The sequence below is a fragment of the Giraffa tippelskirchi genome, chromosome X (genome assembly GCF_054371585.1).
Source record: "Giraffa tippelskirchi isolate mGirTip1 chromosome X, T2T-mGirTip1v1.2.pri, whole genome shotgun sequence".
NCBI classification, from domain to species: Eukaryota; Metazoa; Chordata; class Mammalia; order Artiodactyla; family Giraffidae; genus Giraffa; species Giraffa tippelskirchi.
Window position 1 is genome coordinate 17,500,752 of NC_137289.1, and position 19,386 is coordinate 17,520,137.

General features: G+C 41.4%; 1 protein-coding gene across 20 annotated transcripts in view; it reads right to left on the minus strand.

The window, feature by feature from the left end:
- FHL1 (four and a half LIM domains 1) overlaps window positions 1-19,386 on the minus strand; it is a 56,371-nt gene that overhangs the window by 12,024 nt on the left and 24,961 nt on the right. The window lies entirely within an intron of this gene.

Genomic DNA, 19,386 nt, shown 5'->3' on the forward strand with positions numbered 1-19,386 from the left:
ATTTATTTGGTCCTCTGGAGAGTTTTTGTGCTGTTAATGATAAAAGTAACTATAAGAGATAAACTTATATTACCAGTGTAATTAAAAGGGATTAGACATGAAAAATATATAGATCAAGGGCATTATCTCTGTCCTCCTTGGTCTGCACCAGAGATCAGCAGAATAGTGACGAGGGCAATTCTAGCCATGTATCTCCTTAGTGTCAGTGCGGGGCAGGAGGGAGCAGCATACATGCATATATACCTACTATGTACGCCAAGGAAGAGACACTGTCCCATAAACAAAATCTCTTGCTTTTCACTGTCAGGGACAGTATAAGTAGAAATAGGGACAAAAACATGGCGTCCTAACATGCTCTAATGCCTTCACAGGCCATCCGCTGGCTGGAGGCTGGTCATTGGGATGGAGCTCCAGGAGGAGCTGAGGTCCTGAGGATGGTCTGTGAGTCCCTCCCCCACCTCTGTCCTGACCCTTCTCTGGCCTCTTCCCTGCCCCCCCCGGCCTCACACCCTCCAGACACACCCCACCTCAGGTCCCCACAGCCATTCCCTCAGTACAGAGCCTCTCATGGCTGCTCCTCTGCTTCCTTCAAGGCTTTGCTCCAAGGCACTTTTGCAGTGCCATCTTCTTTGGCCACCCTGTTTAAAAGAGCAACCATGCTCCCCACCCCACTCTCCTTACTCTCTTCCCCAATTTGCTCCCCATGAAAGCTGTGTGTTGAAAAATGAATTTAAAGACATGAGAAGCATTAATCAAGGCACATATGAGACAGAGACGTAGTCTCACCTGGATTCCTAAAAAGTGGCTGTGGCCACTGAAGTTTAAGAAAAGGAGACAACCTTCACACTGGGTCATGTCATGTCTCATCTAGTGCTTGTCACTGGTTTCACCCTATTCACACATCCCCCCTTCCTCCCCGCAGGCTGAGGGCCGGGTCATGCCTTGGCTTCCTGTTCCCAGATCCCCACAGGTAAGCAATACATGCTTCATGATGAATGAACCAATGGGCTTCGTGGTTCTTATACTCTTCAAATGTTTAAAGAGAAGTTTTTCTAAAAGTTAGCAAAAACTATCAATAATTCCTAGTTGGCTGTCAAATGATATAACAATAAAGTCCCAGACTGTACAGGCAGACTTATTACACATTAGTGTCAAAAAAAAAAAAAAGCCTGGGGAAAAGAGGGGAAGTGACATTGTCCTCCCGCCATGCCTCCACAGCCTCCTTCTTATCTCAGCTGATTGCATTCTGGCAGGGAGACTGGCCAGGCTGAACTATGCCGCACCCCTAATACAAACTCAAACTTTTCACTCAGAGGAAATGCTCTTATTTTATCAGATGATTAACCTTTACGAACCCTAAATTTTCAATTTTAGTGAGGTGTATTTTTAGGTAGAGCTAAGGTATTTTTAAATGTCTGTCTGGCCTGCTCTGAACAATAAGCTCAGTGGCCCAGACACTGGGCCCCCAGGACCTTGAGCAAGAAGAGTAATTTCTTTATCCGCCTGATCCTCGTCAAAGGTGGCAACACAATACAGACACACCAAGAGCCATATAAAATAAGCAAATACACCTAAATCTCTTTTGCCTGAAACACAAGAAAAAACACAGAAGCAAGAGAACTGCTTTCTGACCATTCATTAGTCAACTCCAACAAGCCAGAGTGAGCTGGGAACTCGGGCAATGACAACAGCATTTATGTTGCAGTTTACACCAAGGAGGTGAACTCTGCCTTCTTAAAAAATTCATGAGGTATGACCACCATCTGCTTTGACATCTGTCCCCACTGCCCATGTCCTCAAGTCACAAAGCTACAACTTCCACAAAACCAAAACAGAGAAGGCCCTTTGCTGGACGAAAATCAATTTTTCAGTAAGAAGAGCAGGTGGTTCAGTGGTTCAGAAACCTTGACAGTTACTCAGCGTCTGAGCCACCTTGGTTACATATTAAGAGCATGATGTGTGCCAACATGCTTAACAATCACTGCACTGTTTACAAAGCACCTTCAAGTACTGTTGGTGGAGCTGGTTGGTGTTTGATGAACAAATCTCTTTAGCATCTGAAGGCCACGTTTCAGGCCTTTCAGCCTCTCCTGCTCCAGCAAACATCAGGATGATTTTTTTGGAGAGTGTTGGGCATCACAACATCTAAGTCTCCTCTCATAGGAGAACCCGAGAACCATTGACTTCAGAGGTTAGCTACACACTCCTGTCATCCAACCATTCTGCATTTACATTTAACCTACCTTTGGCTCCAGCTGTAGATAACACCACCCCATTCATTCGTTGATTTTATAACACTTCCTGAACACATGTCTCACTGTGCAGTGCAAGATATTTTGCTGGTCACAAAGAATGAGAGACAGCCCTTCCTTTGCAGTGTACCAAGATCAACATACAGATGACTAGCAGGCAAGGCATGGCACGCTGAGTACGACAAGACAGATGGAAAAGTGGCATCAAGATTTATCACAGTCAGAGATCACATCGGGTTTGGGGGACTGGACAAGGCTAGATGGCTGCGATGATATGTGCCCTGGTCCCTGAAGAATGGCGGAGACTGCAGCGCACAGAGAAGTGGAAGGGGCATTCCAAGAAAGGGGACAGTGTGAGCAAAGGTATGAGAAGAGTGAGGCCTGCTCCAGAGGCAGGACGCAGCCCAGAGTGGGCGGGAGTGTACCGACAAGGGAGCCAGAATACACACCGCCTCACTTCCTCACTCACTCACTCCAGAAGCAGGGAGGGGCTCTGACAGGGAACGGTGGTTCTCCCCTGAGATGTCAGGAGGACGACCTGCATGAAAGCACCCTGGGCAGTGGGCACGGAGAGGAGAGCTGAAAGGGACACTGTGGCGCAGGACTGAAAGGACAGCTTAGGTGCACTGGATGGGGAGAGGCCACCGCCCTTCTGAGGTCGTTCATGATTATGGGTGATCAGGGAATCAGTGGGGCACTTGGGAGGCAGAGCCAGTGTGGGGAAGAGTAGAGCTTTATCTGGGGCTTTATAACAAGGTTCTTCTGCGATGTCAACAACAAAGCCCCTTTAATGGGATCCCACGTGTCAAGCTGAGAAATAGGGATGAGGGTGAGGTTGGGTGGAATCATGTTCATGGGGATTCTCACGCTGCAATCGAACCTCAGAATATCTACCTCACAAACAACTCTGGGAGGATCAAACTTCCAAAGTTCAAAGGGGTGCAACCTAAGAGTCAAACATGGTGAATTCAGTGACCCAGTTGGCCCACACCTTGGGAGTTCCTCACTCACGGCTTGGCTTGTGGTGACCCTTCTCCCTTTACCGTAGTTTTCTTTTACTGAAGAAATCGGAAAACTTACTCAGGTTTAGTTACTTGGCTATGAGTCCAGCCAGAGACAACAGGCTGATAACAACCTGAAATGGAGTATTTGTGAACCTATTACTACTTTCACCTTAATTTTTCTCTTCCATTCTTCTTCTCCCCATGCCTGCTACTAATACATTAATACACTGCAAGTTTTAACTTTGTCAGGCTCCCCAGTCCCTCCGCCAACAATTTTCCCGAGCGACTCCAACCATGAGATTAAGGCACCCAGTCATGCACCGAGACATGGTGTGATTCAATGTTGCGCTCTCCAGAGTATTTCTTGTCCTATGTGCTCTTGCCAGAAAAAGGCCAGGACAACTTCTGCCATCTCGTGTTCCTGTCAATCTTTAGGGTGAGAAGAGTCCTTTTTCTTACTGACAAGCCAAATTTTGCAAAGTCACTGCTTAAGTGTCACAACCGGTCAAAGAATAAAACAAGGGGACCCCCAGAACCATACAAGGGGCAATTATATCAGGTAAGATCCAAATGAAAGCGAACCTGGAATTTTTCCTCCCCAAAGGGGAAGCTTTCGCTCAAGAAAGGGTGGCTATCAAAGGGGAAGATCTATTACAAGTGAGATAAAATACATGGAACAGAAGACCCTGGCACTAGCAGAGCACCTTGAAAATGTTCATTCACTCCTGTGAAGGCCTGTTCATTTCACAATTCACCAGGGCTCAGAAAATTTTCGTGTAAGACTCACAGATCAAGCATCTCAACACGTGCCATGGCCTCTGCCAGTTGATTTTTGAAAATGTCACTCCATGATTAGTAACAGTTTTAAATGTCTCCTGTCCCCAAAGTCTTCCCCTTCCCATACTGCTCCTACACTCTCACCAAGATGTAGGAACTATCCTAACCACATCCCAGAGATGTTTCTGTGGCCTTCTAACCAGAAATCACCATCAGGACAACAGTGAAGAAATGACTTTCAAAGTGAGCCCCTATGATGATCTCAGATTTAAATATATATATTTGAAGTGTCACTTAAAAGAGGAAATAAAGAGGAAGTGAGAAAAATCAGAAAGAGTTTTAGAAGGAAACAAAGAATACAAACATAGAATTTTGATCAGAGGAAAATGAACACTTCATGAAACTGAGAAGCTCGTAAGGACAAATCTTTGTCATATTTTAGGTGTTAAAATTCTCTTCCAGTCTATTTCTACCAGCCACTTGTGATATATCTGTTTTAGTTCCATGTTGCCATGTACCATGACTCAAAACACCCCTTCAATCATGCTAAGTCCTGGCATTTACCAAGCCCCACCTGTTATGGACATTTCAAGCCTCTGATAGATGCTTGAGAGCTCAACATTCCATGAACCTAGCCTATAATTTAGCCAGCTGGTTAATATATGTAACAGGAAAGAACAGCAAATCAAATAAGCTTCCATCTCCTTACTCTTAACTCTGCTACCTGGGACCAGAGGTATGATCATAATACCTTATGAGCCCTGCTTCAGGGTGTGATATCTTCACTAGTAACATACAACCTGTATCCAGGCATCAAAGGACTAGAATAACTACATCCCTACATTATGCATCAGTGCTTTCAAATCCCCACAATTCAGGGTAGAAGTTGCAAACACGAGTGGTTCTCTGGAGTTCGTCATGGTGCCCAGAAGTGAGTGTGACAGCACAGGGGCAGGACAGGCATCCAGCCACGATCTGGGCATCAATCAGGAAGTTTAGACTTTGTCAGGCAATAGGGCCAAACAGGGTTCTAGAAGACTGAAAGCCTCACTTGGCAGCCAGCACACAAACAGAATGATGGTGACATGAGGTCCAGCCAATACAGCCCGAGAAGGAGTCCACAGCTAGAGCGGCAGAAGCCACCACAGGTCACACACTCGGGAAGCCTCCATCACGTTTACCTCAAACCCCAAACCTTCTCGTTAGTTTTCCAGTGGTATGATAATCAAAGAGAACAAGCATATGAATACAGACTGAATATAAACAAGACCAGGTTGTCAGAGGCAGGAAAACCCAAACAAATGGTGATGGCGATCACTGTACTCAATGGGACTCAGATGAAATGGTTCAGACCGCACCGTAACTATTTTGGTAGGTTTCCACAAAGGAAAATCAAGTCTTAATTTTATATGAGATTGTCTGAGCAAATAACATTGTTCTAAGACAAATAACATAGAATTTGCCCTGAGTTTAATATGGGGTTATGTTTCATAACGTTTCAAAGGAATACAGCATAGTAGCTAAGAGCATGGGCCATGGAGCCACAATGTCTAGAATTGACTCTTGCCTCCACCACTTAGTGGTTGTGTGCGAGCACGTATTAGTTAACTTCTCTGTGACTCTGCTCATCTTTAAAATGGGGATAACAAGAGTACCTAACCTTAACAGGGCCGCCATGAAAAATGAAACAGTAAATACTGGCAACATTTAGAACAGTGGTTAGCACACAGCAAGTACAACCTATTTTTATTTATTCAATTTCACTCTAAAAATACTGATGTTCCAAGAAGCAGATTCCTGCAAAAGAGGAATGTATCTTCAATTCACAGGGGATATGTGGAAAAAAAGATAAGGGCTCAGGATCTTGGCCAAGAGCCCAGCTGCAAGGATTTTGGGCCCGAGAATGACTGGGGCCACCAAGAGCAATTCTGAAAGTCCTAGGAATTCAGAGGAATCAGTCTCTGGCAGCAGTCCCTCCCATATTTTCAAGGAGGTTTACAGATGACAGAGACCTATGGAGATTGAAACTCAGCTCTTTCCATCCTCTAGCGAAAAGACAGGACCCACTAGATCTAGGTCCCCTGCTCAGTCTCAGGCTGAGGAAGGATCTTCCCCATGTCCCTCCTACATGTAAGGGCTTAGTGAGCTCAGTGGATGATCAGACCTTCCTACATGATCAAAAAGGCCTTGCTTTGATGAGGCAAATTAATGAGGTACGCCCCCTGTGGCTCACACCTCTGATCTTCAGTTTGCCTATGAAGATGAACAAGAGGAGGCTGCCTGTACTCCAGGAACCACAGCTTAGTCTTGGATCATGTGAGTTCATTCAGAATGAATGCCAAGGACACGCATCTGAAGACATGGTCTTCTTAAGCCACTTACAAGATGAGGTAAGGCTGCTTGTAGGGAGACTTCACTTGAGTGAGCACACTCAGGCCGAAGGTCTCAGAAGTGGCAAAGCTGAGATTGTGCATTGTCTAACCCATCCCTGAGCTACAGGATACATTGTAGTCACCCTGCTGTGCCCAACCCAAGATGAGCTCAGGTGTAAGCACCTGGAGTGGGGAAGACTGACAGGAGACTGTTCTCTGACCAACCCATGGAGAGGCTGATGCTGCGATGGCAATGGCCCAGCACCTATGGACACTTGGTGACTAGGGGAAGAGAGGTCACATCGTCAGGTCCACCAATCTCACCCTAGAGACCCAAAGCTAAGCCCCTCCTATTAGGAAGGGCTCCTCAAACCCTGTGACTCAACATGACCCGGAGAACCCAAGGAAGTGGTGGCTCAGTGGCTCACTGGGGAGGTAGGCTAGGGGCAGGAGTTGCTCTGAGGTCAGCTGTAAGGAGAGGAAGGGCAGACTTCTCCAAGGATTCTGAGGCTTCTTTGAAACCTCCAATCACTTTCTCTCCTAGTGGCATGGAGTGGGGAATGCCTGCAGCCACCATTCTCAACCCCATATAACTGAAAATCCTTTCTTTGGTAATTTTGCTTAAAATTCTATCAACCAGGACTTCATCTAGGTTAACAATATTCCACTAGAAAACAGAAAGATCACTGGTGGGTATTAGTGAAAGTAGCTAAGGATATGAAGTTTTTCAGTGTTATCAGCAATGCTACATAAAATATTTTACAACAGAAAGATTTCTTTGGTGGAAACTTAAAGTTTCTTGTTTTATATGTTCACAGTGACTCAAAATTTCCACGTTCATGACTTCACCAAGTTGTTTTTTATTTTGTTTACTGAGATACTATTTACACAGCATAAAATTAATCATTTTAAAAGTATCTACTTCAATGGGTTTTAGTATATTCATAAAGTGGTGCAACCATTACTCTTATCTAATTCCAGAACGTTTTTATCACCCCCTATTTCCTCTCTTCCCAGCCCCTGGCAACCACTAACCTACTTTCTGTTTCTGGGGATTTGGTTATTTGGGTATTTTCATATAAATGGAATCATACGATGTGTGACCAAAAATTTTGTGGCTGCTTTCTTTCACTTAGCATGTTTTCAAGGCTCATGCATGTCGTAGCTGTGTAAGTACTTCATTCCTTTTTATCACTGAATGATACCCCACTGTCTGAATATCCTACAGCCCGTTTATTCATTCTTTCACCAGTTGATGGACATGAACTGAACCGCTTCTACTTTTTAGCTATTATGAATAATGCTGCTGTGAACGTTGTTTTTGCACGTGGATTTACTTTCCTTTTTAAATACATACTGAGACAAAAAGGTATAAGAGAGTATATAGCGAAAATTCTTTTTTCCTGCCTGTTCCAGACACCTATTCCCCTTTCTCCATCAGGAACCAATGATACTAGTGTCTTATGTTTCCTGAGATCCTGGGCATATGAAACATAGACAGCCGTGTACATTTTTTCTTTGTAAAAAACATAACAATGATACACTACACATACTCTTCTACACCTTCCCTTTCCTATTCAATATATCTTAGAGTTTTCACGTTAGTACTTCAAGAGCCTCGACTTTTGTAACACGTATATGGTATTCAACTGTGAAGATGGACCACAATTTATAGTTTGTTATGGATAGACATATAAGTTATTTCAAGTCTATTATTACAAACACTGATGTAAGAAATATGCAAAGTTTAAAATGACGGGATGAATCAACTAAAAAAGTTGATGAGTTTGATTAGACTGCCTTTCTCTAACACCAAGGGTCAACTTGCACTAAAAGCAGCAGCGTTGTGATTTATTTACAAGGAAAGAGACAGAAAGGAAAAGGCTGAAGAGATCTCAAGTGGATCAGGCAGCACCCACCAAAGCTTACTAAAACGGCAGATTATTTTTGTTCAGGCAAAGAAGATGCCACTTGGAAATCCCATGCCAACTACATTAAGGTTACTGCTGCTGCTGCTAAGTCACTTCAGTCGTGTCCGACTCTCTGCAACCCCATAGACGGCAGCCCACCAGGCTCCCCCGTCCCTGGGATTCTCCAGGCAAGAACACTGGAGTGGGTTGCCATTTCCTTCTCCAATGCATGAAAGTGAAAAGTGAAAGCGAAGTCGCTCAGTCGTGTCTGACCCTTAGCGTCCCCATGGACTGTAGCCTACCAGGCTCCTCCATCCATGGGATTTTCCAGGCAAGAGTACTAGAGTGGGGTGCCATTGCCTTCTCCGACATTAAGGTTACCTTCAGCTAATAAGCCACCCAGACAGGAAGTGGCTTTTGATTCCAAGTTGAGTGCTCTTTGCACCAAACCACGATGCTTGGCCAATGAGTTACAAGACAATAAACTGAGTCAAACACTTATCCTGACAACATACACACGTGCTCATCGCGGTGCAGTGCTGCACTGTGAGGCACCGGTGACAACCAAGATGTGATCCCTCGAGATTGAGGAGGCGCTTAGTGTTCATCAGCTCTTTGGGCAGAAAAGGTATAAAGGATATATGTTATTTGACTTTTACAGGTTCATGGTCTCCTCTTTATCTACTGAACAAAATAAAAGGTGGCTTCTCAGCTGGGGAGAAGCTGGACTGGAGCCAGCTGAGCTGAGCACAGGGCCTCTTAGGCCAGCGGACGGGCATGGGAGCCCCTGCTCAGCACTGAGCCAGAGCTGGTGTGGCTGAGTCACACGGCTGACCTTCACCTTGCCCGCCCGGAAGGCAACACTGCACACCTTCTTTATGGAAACCTGTCAGGGATTTTCCAGTTCTGCATCAGAGCTTTAAATGGACCCTGTGAGTGTTCCTTCTGTAAAGCAGAAGAGCAACTTGATGTCTATCATCTCAAAAGGAGAAGGTGAGGGTGGGACGTTCTGGGAGAATGGCATTGAGACATGTGTATTGTCATATGTGAAACAGAGCACCATTCCATGTTCGATGCATGTGACAAGGGCTCGGGGCCGGGGCAGTGGGATGATCCAGAGGGATGGGAGGGGGAGGGAGGTGGGTGGGGGGTTCGGGAAGGGGAACACATGTAAACCCATGGCTGATTCTTGTCAATGTATGGCAAAAACTATTACAATATTGTAAAGTAATTAGCCCCCAAGTAAAATAAATAAATTTATAAAAAAAAAAAAAAAAAAAAAAAAAAGTCAGTCTTTTCTGAAACGGGCACTTGCTTTTTTAAAGTTCACATAACTAACAGAAGCCAGGTAACTCGTGCTGACTTACCAACTTACAGTGTTCCTCCCTGTTTCTCTGACAAACAAGAAAAAGAAATATCATTCCCACTCCCACTCCAATATCACAGTGCACATTTACAAAATTAACTCTTTGGGTTTCAGGAAAAGGGATTAATGCTTATAAATTAGCATAATATATGCAACTGGTTAAAACGTATGTCTACCAGTGATTTTTGTTAGATGTTAAAACAGGGATCCTCAGTCACGGTGTTGTGGCAGGTCAGTGTGGAGGGCCAGGAGTATGTTAAAAATCACAAAAACAAACTAATTTTAATTCTCTTCAAGCTGTCTACTCATTTAAGGTCATAAATGCCAAAATATGCTATATAAATGACTACACTGGACAAGGGAGTGTACAGAGAAAAGATGAATTCAGGAACTGTGAAAAAGGACATTTAATTTTGAAAGTTTTTAGCAAGTGCAAAATCAATTACAAGTTATGCTTGTCAAAATAAATGAAGACAAAATTATAAAAGTTACATTTATTTTAAGTTTGCATTTAATGCACAGAACAGTGAACGTTTGGTTGGCTTCATTGTTTTGTAACTCAATGAATGGGCAACAGACATGGAATCAAAAACCCCCTGTCTGTTTACCTGATCACAAGCCAAGTTAATTTTTCTTCCTCATCAATAAATGGGGACATGAATACCTGACCTGCCTTCCCTATAGGATTGTTTTAGGAACCAAATTAAATCCTGTGTGTCCAAGTACTATATGAACTGAAAAGTAGTATAAAAAAATCTGTAAAAGAAAAATATATATAAAAATCAGGCTTTGGACCTAAGTAGATAGTATCTTTTAATTTTTCAAGTGGATTTCACTTTTCACACGACTTACAAAAATTTCATAGTTAACATACACACATTTATACACCATTAAAATCTAGTAGCAGAACACTGTGAAAGAACTGGCAAGGATTCTCTTTCTCTCGTGTTAGCCCAAAACTTCCAAGGATACAGAATTTAGAAAATAGGCATATGGGTATTCTAATTTTCCTTAGGATCTAATTATTTAATCCTCTAGCTGTTTAGTTAATATTTGATTCTTTGCAAAGGCACAAGTAGCAGGAAACAAATATATAATAAGCAAGTTCTACATAATCTTGGTTCTTTGCTTTGATCTAAAAATCAAAAGCATACTCCTCTGCCTATTTGTAGAGGGTAATTTTAAGTTGCTTTATGTAACTGACATGGTTTATCCTTCATTCTTTACAAAGAAAACAACTTGGAAAGCTCTCCACAGAAGAAAAAATTAAGCCAAGGTTGGTCAGAAGACTTTTTTTTTCCCAGAAAAATTAAATAAAACAAGGAGCACTTTTTATTTGTTGTCAGAGGGCTGGAGATTTAGTAACCACTTGAAGAAGTGAGTTAATCCCTTTGTAACACAGCCAAAACAGGGTTTATTTTCCTACTGTTATGATGGTAACTTAGAACACACAGGACAACAATATCAAATATCAATTCCCTCCAGAGTTGTAACTTTCTAAATGTAGTAATTAGTAATTTGTCAAGATTATCATTCAACATACGAATAATTTCTACAAAGTAATTGTACCTTGATGCCACTTTCTATATCAAGTCCTCAAATGCTATCAAATATACACCAGGTACTGTTTTCATGAAAGAAGAGTACAGGTGTTACAGATGGATAAACTGAGATGTTAAAAAGATTAACTGTCTTGCCTTAAGAGAGGGGAGCAAGGGCAGACTAAGAATAGAAGCTCATACTGTCACCTGTCCCCATAAATCTAGAAGCTTTCCACCTTCCTGCTAGGTACACAGTCTAATCAATTTCTATGTGGTTTGAACATCTGTTTTGCAGTCAGGAAATGAAGTTTCTAAACTGTTTTGTGGACATGTCATTTACTCCAGGGTGGCCCTGTACATATGAATGACAGAATATAAAGTATTCATATACAAAATAACAGTTTTCAAACAAAATTAAATCAGATTAATAGTACTCATTCAAAAACCTGAATTATAACAGAAACTAGATATAGTTTTAAACCTCTCTACTACATCATATACAGTAAATCCATTTTATTATCGGAGCTTATGAAAGTCTCAGATCAAAGAGCAAGTAAGTAGTACAGGAATCGAGACCTTTGCAACCTAATAAGTCTCTTCCAAGACCAAAGGGCATTATCCTTTTCATGGCGCTAAGGACTTCTAATGGGTTTTAAAGAAGCAGTGTGTCTGTCTCAGGGCATTGCTTAAATTTTTACAACTCCCTATAGGTAATTTTTTAAATCCATGTTCTTCTGACACATTTAAGATATATCTAACCACCCAGTTCTTCACCCACATCCCCAATCCTAACTTTTTATTCCTAAACATTAAATTTTTCTTGGAAGTTTCACAGCTTGGAAGCATCGAAGAGATCTGCTTCTACCCAGGCAACAGCAGCTGGAACTGAAGTGGAAACTGCGGGATTAGCCCCTATATGGAGGGGGCCCAACTCATTGGAAATGCTTTTAAGGGCTCTTCAGCCAGCTAACTCAGGGGTGCAAGGGAAGACTTCCAGAAGGAAATATAAACAGCCAACCCTGGGGCCAAGGGAGAGAGTTTGGATGGGATTCTGGGGATTGAGAATAAAAAGAACAATGCAGAGGGCGTGCTTTCCACATCAAGGGGGCAAAAGCCACACTGAAAACCTCTCATCTCCATCCCAGTCTCAGTGTTCCCAATTGTAACAAGAGTGTTTTTTAATAATTTGCACTTAACACCTTGACACCAGGGTTTGGGACAGGATCCAGCAGAGAGCAAATTCAGTCCTTAGTTAATTGTTCCCGTTTTCCAAATGCAACAGATTTTGTTGGAGTGACCAACACTGATGTATTTTTTAAAATACTTTTAAAGATGATATCCCGCCTCTCTGTAAGAACTGGAAGTTATTTGGCTCCTGTCTCAACGATGAAAACAAAATTTACAAGCATACCCCCCCTTCTCTATCAGGGGTCAGCAATGTCTGAGTCACAAAAAAGTCCAGATTTAAAAATAAGCCAGTATTCTTTTCTAACTCCATGCCAGAATTCCAGAAAATGTGTGACTTTTAAAATAAGGCTCCTAATTTTTTTGCCCAGTAAAAGTGGGGTATCTATTTGACATCTTCTTTCACGGACTCTATGCCACTTTAGGCATATTTGTATACTGTTCAAAAAGCCAGACTCAAAGTTATGTAAAATACATGAACTTACTTGACTGGTGAAATCTTACCACATATTCTTGGAAATGCATCCCAAAATCATTTGTATTGATAGATACAGACAGAGGGATGACTAGATATGTCATCAGACAAGTAGAGTAAAATGCTAATGGTACACTTCAGAGGCTGGGGATACAGGTATTCCTCACACCATCATTGCAACTTGGAAATCTTCATAACAAAATGTTAGCAGAAAATAAAAATAGATAAGCAAACACTTAAAAATAATCAACTTCAGTGATAAACAAGGCAGGTACTGGCTTAGACCACAGGCAGGGAATGTGGTCCAACCCAGAACGAAAGGACCAAAGTGAGTACGGCGTCCTCCAAGTGAAAGAAAGAAGCCAGAGCCATTGTTAAGACTTTTCGAGCATCGTCAAAGAAGCCCTGAAAATCTCCTAATGAACTGTACTATTGCACCCATACATTTTCAGACTTGTATTGAGCACTTTGAGCTATGGGCCAAGAGAGAGACCTTTCGAAAGGTTCCCTAATCCATTCACACGGCCCCATCTGAGGGATGACACTGGAGCCCGCCTCCAGCCTCTTGACTACCTCTCCCCTTTTATGGTGGTTTCAAGTTGAAAGCAATACTCATCTGTTTCCAGATTCCTAAAGGTACTAGAAAAAAAAATCTAAATATAACAGATGGATAAGTGCTCATGGTAACTGGAAACCAAAATGTAACTTCAGCTTTTGCAGGCCGATGCCCTAACACATGGCTTTAGTGTAATGGTCTCACTGAAGACCTTTTGTCTTTATTCCCACAACAGAAATATTATCCTGACTTTGATGGATGACAGATAAGTGTTATTCAAATTTTTATTTTAAGCTGACATTAATAACCTTTACTTATTTTAAAGTCATTCAGTAGGTGTTCTCGCATATGTTAAAATTTACTACGAAACACAGTTGAAGGTGTCTGTTGCTTTTTTATTGTCTTTAAAATAGTTCGATGCACGTTAAAAAATCTAATTCAAATGTTGGTGAAATCTCTGAAACATTTCTATGAGTTATAGGGTTCCATGGAATATAATGTGAAAACCAATAGGTCAGAAGGACCCTCTATTTGTAGTTAGTGTTTATAAAATCTACCATCCTTAGGTAATATAAACAGCCACGGAACCCTCTCAAGATTTTGTATAATGCTATCATGCTGGTAACTTCCTGTTTCGGTAATCCCTTTCCTCATCACTTCTAGTATTTAACTCAAACCTCCTGCCCCACTATCCTCAACACCAATTCTCCGGTTTTACTCCTAATAAACAAGACCCTCAATTCTTATTTCCTACATGGGCCTTTCAAGTTTCAACACTACAAATAATGTGACTGTGTCATGTGGGAGATAAAGGGCAGCGATATGAAGTGCTTTTCACTCACTGGTAGTTAAAAATAAACAAAAAGTCCCCCGAGTCTGAAAATGGGGCTTTTTTTCACATTCAACTTACATCTTTTCCTAGCCACCACCAAAGTGTCAGAATCTTAGCAAATCTGATAGCAGGTCTAAGAATTTCCAAATTGCAACCACATAATGATATGCATGCTGCAGCATTTGAGGGTGAAGTATATTATATGGACACCTGTAGGTTGCTCTGAGTGAGCATCTGAACCTAATTTAGTGAATAACACACTATGGATTATGAATCCCCTAGCCACGTACACTGATACTACATACACAAACTCCTCACCAGAGTCCACAGAAAAACTCTACTGGTTCTGGGAAAGAAACACTTGGAATATCTTAGGGAAATTACTAATTCATACCCCTGAATCAGGTATGGGCTTCCCAGGCAGTGCTAGTGGTAAAGAACCTGCCTGCCAGTGCAGGAGACATAAGAAATGCGGGTTCGATCCCTGAGTTGGGAAGATCCCATGGAGGAAGAAATGGCAATCCACTCCAGTATTCCTGCCTAGAGAATCCCATGGACGGAGAAGCCTGGCAGGCTCCAGTCCACAGGGTCGCAAAGAGTTGGACACGACTGAAGCGACTTAGCAGGCATGCACAAAGCAGGTATAAAAATGGTCATAACACATACATCTCACATGGCTTAAGAGGTTTCCATAGTCTTGGAAAGACCACCAATTCTCACCAAACTACCTAAGGACCACTGCTTTCCTACTCAGGTGAAGAAATGGTACAGAAATTAAATGCTCACCCATCAGATGGAGATCCTTCAGTGAGACATGCTATACAAAGAAGGAATTATCTGGCTGATAGGATAGCAGAATGAGGCTACTATTCTGAACCCATTTTAACATACTTCATCCTTTTTAAATTTAAATTGATTTCATCCTTAGACCCACTAAAACAAAAGTAAACCATTAAGAATTAAAGACATGAGGAATAAGCACAGTTCTCCACAGTAGGCTTTCAACACACAAGGATGATATGATGATAATGATGTTGATGTGAATAGTGATGAAGATAAAAGTGCTTGCTATTCTTCCACAAACACTGTTAACAGCTTCGGGCCTTGACGTTTTAACTTCTGTAAAAGCTTTGACCTCAGCTATGCTTATTGTACTGATCATAATAAAATGTATATGACTATGACCTTAATCTCATAAATTTTCTAAGTTCACAGTTGTAAGACACTTGAGCAAGGTTTCAACCTCAGAACTTAAATGAGTATCCAACATTCGTCTCACAAGTATGGATTTCTTTCACCAGTGAGCATCTGTTGTTGGCTTCTCAAGTCTCTGTACTATTAATAGAAGAGTTGATGATGGAGAAAACCTTAAAACAACTTCCACATCCATTGAATTTTATGATGTTACAAAATTGTAATAAAAACATTAAGTATTCACGAGTTCCTATCAGGCTTGAACTGAACTTGATGACAGACTTTAACACTAATATTTTATTGAGGAATAAGGATGTAAGGGCACTTCAGTCGCTTCTCTTGTCTCAGTCTTTGTACAGTCCTCATGAATCATTTACTAATTCCTTTGCTTGGTTTTAAAGAAAATTAACATATGTGAGCTTGTTCCTAGAGAAGATAAAAGGACTTGCAAATAGATAAATTATCTATGAGTAAACTAACACGCTATACACTAGCATTAAATATGGCACTGACTCGATTTGTGATATATTATTAAATTTCCTAAAACTGAAGTATCTTGTAAGTCTCAAAGTATCATACGGAAGAGGATAAAAAGTTATACAAAATGATTTGAACCAACTTCAAGTTCAAGACGGTTTGACTCTACCTATCTTAGTGCTCAGAGATCCATGTTTTCATTTCACATCATTTGGGTATGGACAAAGCACTAGATTTGAATTCCAATGTCCAAATCTGACTTCTTCTGTGGGAATCCTAGTCAAATCTAACCTTTCCAGTTTAATACATTTGAACTCTGAAATATGGTTTCAACATATCTATGCATGGAGACTTAGAATGATGTAATAGATAAAGGAGATACTTTTTAAAAATAAAAAATTGTAATATCTAATCAGTGTTCCAATTGATTTAATATTCTTAGAAAAGATTCACTTTTAAAAAGTTCTCACTGAAAGTTAATTCGCATTAACAATATTTTAATTGAAAAAAAAGTATTTCCTGGGGCCAATGGTAATGTTGCACATGTTTATGTATGTATGTGTATGTGCATGTTTATCTAAAAGACTTCACTTTCTCTACAAGTGCCCCATGAACTCTGATTGAACACAGCAGAAGAATCGAAGACTCTGGAGATACCACTTTTCCAGAGTCCAATTCGGACACTTTCTCTAAGTGAGCAAGTTTCTCTCTTACGGTAAAAATGAATTCTCTCTATATCAGAGGCTGGGAAAGTCAAGAGATGTACAAGAGGTCAAAATTAAGTCCATTAAATCCCAGCCCTGGATTTAGTCACCATGGAGACAGGGGAGATAAATAAACCAGCAACCTTAACAAATGTGCTGCACCTTTGCCAGACATCTCTCTGACTTTACCGTTATTTTTACTTAAGTATCTTTCAGTCCAAACATAACTGACGATGAAGACTACGAAACCAAACAGAACGAGGCCCAAAAGAAATAGGAATGCTCATGCCGGCAAAGGGCAGGCAGAGAGTCAAGAGCAGCCCCCCTCAGCAGTGTGCTCTCTGTTCCCCTTGAAAAACGATTGCAACATGAAGCTCCAGAGGCAATGACATATGGGGAAAATATGTGGCCCCACAGCCAGAGGAAACCATGTCAAAAAAGAAAAACAGACATGAAGTAACTGACCTAATTAAAGGAGAAAAGTATACTGAGTGCAGGGAGACGGGAGCACAGCTGGAGGGGAGGGGGTGCCGTGAGAAGCTCAGGACACTGAGGTGGGGTTTTGCTGCTTCTTTGATGGAAACCAGGAGCCGAAACGGGTGCTGCCCTTCATCATGGCTTCACTGCAGTGAACACAGAATCTGGACACATGAAGGTCCACCCCGGCCCTGCTGCACGCCAATGAGAAGCTCCGAGACAGACAGTTACACCTTGTCACATGGGACACCAAGATGCCTTGCCACAGACCACAGAAGAAAAGGGGGAGGCTTGGGGTGGTGGAATGAAGCAAGCAAGAAGGAACTAGGCTATCAGAGCTTGGCATTCAGGCCCTGGGCAGGAGTCTTCACTGTGTTTCACAATTATGTACTAAATACCTACTATGTGATCAATGGAAACATCACTGCTTGTGATGTGGCGTTGACTTAAGAGGTAAAAGCTGAAGACTCTCAGTGTCTAACGTGTACAAATAGGGTAACAACACAAATAAAACCTCAAACAGAGTGCTACTTACATTTGTCCAGGTGCCTTCTAGTTCTTCTCCATATGTACACGTCACTTGACAAGGTTATAACCACAGCACATATACCATTTTGCATCCTACATTTTTTAATCAGGTTGTATTATACAAATTCTTTCATACTGCTTTGCAAGTGTCAAAATTTTAATTTGGAACAGATACATGGAATTCCACTACACAGAAGTATCATAATTATTTATCCAAAACTATTTGTTGAATAAATGAACCATTTCTCTAATGTTGGATGTTTAAATTCTAATTTTTGTCCTTATAAACAACACTGTGATGAATATCCATAACATACAGCTTTTTTCTTTTCTTAGAACAGCTTGTTTCTTAGAACACATTTCCCCCAGATAGGATTACTGGATCAAGGGGTACCAATCTTTGTGACTTTTGCCATATATTGCCAAATAATGTTCCAAAAAAGCTTTTTACCAACTTACAATGTTACCAGCAATGAGTAAGTGTTTACTGCTTCCAAGGTAACCGTATTAGCATCAGGTTTTCTTTTTGTTTTTGTTGACTTAACAGATGAGAAATGTAGCTCATTGCTATTTGAATACGCTCATCTTTGCACATCTGTGATGCTGAACATTTTTCCATGTGTTCATTTACTCTGCGATAGAACATGAATGTCTTTTACCTATCTCCCTACTGGAGAATTCATTTAGCCAACAGTGATGAGGCCTCTCTGATATGCCAGGCCTTACAATCTATATGAACTCCGTGCACAATATGGAAACCAATTATCCTGTCATATTCACCACAAACTTTTCCTGGCCTGTTTTCCTTTTCAACATTTTGCCCCAGCTCTACTGAAGCATAATTACAAAAACTGTACATATTTAAGGTATACAATACAACGTGATGGCTTGACATGCATACCCTGTGAAAAGACTATTGCTATCAAGTTAATATAGCCACCACCTCACAGTTACCACTCTGTCTCTGTGTGGTGAGAATACTTAAGATCTACTCTGTCAGCACATTTTTATATATTTGATTCCATTGATCTCTTCCTTTCTGAGTTCTATCAATTTTTTTTGTGTGTGGCCATGTGGCACAGCTTGCAGGATCTTAATTCCCCAACCGGGGATTGAACCTGGGGCCACAGCAGTGTAAGTGTGGAGTCCCAACCACTGGACCACCAGGGCAGTCCCCAGAGTTTGATCATTGTATAGTTTACAAGTCATCATACTTCCAGGGATTTGACAATTATACTACTTTCTGTGGTCTTCTTTATAAGTTTCTTTAAGTCTCATAAACATATCCTTCTGTAATTATACAATTCAAAGCTTCAATTCCTACTTCATGATTTGTGACCTTTAACATATCTCACTCTTTCAACAGAAGCACTTAATTTAAAAAAACAAGATATAAAGTAAAAGCTGGGGTTTCCTACTGGTCTAGTGGCTAGGACTTCACCTGCCCAGTGCAGGGGGCCTGGGTTTGATCCCGTCACAGAGCGAGATCCGCAACTAAAAGTTCACATGCCGAAACAAAGACATAGTACTGATGCTCCTGCTCTGAATCAGGTCCCATCAGAAGTTATCCCTCCTCTAAGATGTTTACCCTCAACCCTTTTAAGGTATTCCCTTCAAATGAGCATCACCTAGTATGCACTTGAAAATTCACACACTGCTATTTTGAGAGGAAGAATAGCTCTAACTTTGTAGTCGCAATAGTGCAATAGACCTGGGGTTGAAAAGTCACGTGTGTA